This window comes from Gossypium arboreum, chromosome 11 (assembly GCF_025698485.1).
Source record: "Gossypium arboreum isolate Shixiya-1 chromosome 11, ASM2569848v2, whole genome shotgun sequence".
NCBI lineage: Eukaryota > Viridiplantae > Streptophyta > Magnoliopsida > Malvales > Malvaceae > Gossypium > Gossypium arboreum.
Genome location: NC_069080.1, coordinates 98768093 through 98769385, shown reverse-complemented (window position 1 = coordinate 98769385; position 1293 = coordinate 98768093). Strand labels below are relative to the sequence as shown.

The 1293-nt window shown below is 34.6% G+C and overlaps 1 non-coding gene across 1 annotated transcript; it reads left to right on the top strand.

Annotated features, from left to right (window-relative positions):
• The first annotated feature begins 672 nt into the window (after positions 1–672).
• LOC128284757 (small nucleolar RNA R71) lies at positions 673–780 on the top strand. The gene has a single exon (XR_008275179.1). It is a non-coding gene; the product is annotated as a small nucleolar RNA R71 (small nucleolar RNA).
• The last annotated feature ends 513 nt before the right edge of the window (positions 781–1293 follow it).

Here is a 1293-nt window from a genome sequence, read left to right as displayed (position 1 = left end):
TCCAAATTTTTCATTGTTGCTACTTGGCTTTGGATCAAATCGTCATTCTTTGCCATGTATACTTTCAACAAGTTCTTCAAACTGTTTGATGTCTCAGCTTGAGGTGGTTTTGGAGCTTGCTGATTAAACCCTTGAGATTAATTAGGTCTATGCTGTAATAAGTTGTTGTTCGATCCATTTCCTTGGTTGCTCCAAGAAAAGTTAGGATGATTACGCTATAAAGGATTGTAGTAGTTGGATTGGGGTCCTTGTCCACTCCTATTTTGATGTTGCTTCCCCACATAGTATATTGACTCGAGATTTGATAGACAATTCTCAAAAGAATAACATTCCCTATAGTACACACAGAAAACTACTTCAAACGAACTTGGTGGCTGAGCTGCAAAATTATTAGCACTATTAGCAGTAAATTGTTTTAACATAGAGGAAATAGATGATACTTGAGCTGATAACGAAGTGAGGGCATCAACTTCATAAACTCTGACTACACGTCTTCCTAAAGTTGTTCGATTTGTTGGCCATTGATAGTTATTACTTACGATCCGCTCAATGATCTCATAAGCCTCATTATAAGACTTAGACAAAATTGCACCATTCGTAGAAGCATCTACCATCAATCTTGTATGCAGATTGAGACCATTATAGAATGTCTCCAACTGGAAACAATGAGGAATCCCATGATGAGGAAACTTACGAAGTAACTCTTTGAATCGCTCCCAAGCCTCATACAAAGACTCGTCATCCAATTGTTGGAAAGTTGTGATCTCGTTTCTGTAACATCTCGATTTTGGGCCTAGTTAGAATAGTGGTTTCGAGACCATAAATTCAAAGTAGAAATATTTGTTCTATAATTATTTTGAGTTTTATTACATGTTTGCATGATTGTGTGAAAGTTTCATGAAGAAATTTTGTAAATAAGTGTCCAATTTGACTTCTAGGACTAAATTGCAAAAGTTGCAAAATATGAGATTCTAGAAGCTTTAAGTATAAAATAGTTTTGGATTATCAATTAGAGGTCCTTAAATAGAAATTTTCCCAATTTCTATTTTTATGGACAAAAATGGGCATGAGTAGGTAAAATTTGAAAGTTTAGGAAAAAGGACATTTTGGTCATTTAGTAATTAAAAGATTAAAAAGGGAAAAATGAAGCAAAATTTGCTCATCTTCTTCAAGCTAGGGCCAAAAATTTGAAGCTCTCTACAGCAAGGGTTTCTTCACTTTTCCAACTTGATAGTAAGTACATTCTAGCCCCGTTTTTAATGTTCTTTGCATTTTTAAAGTTGTCATCAACCA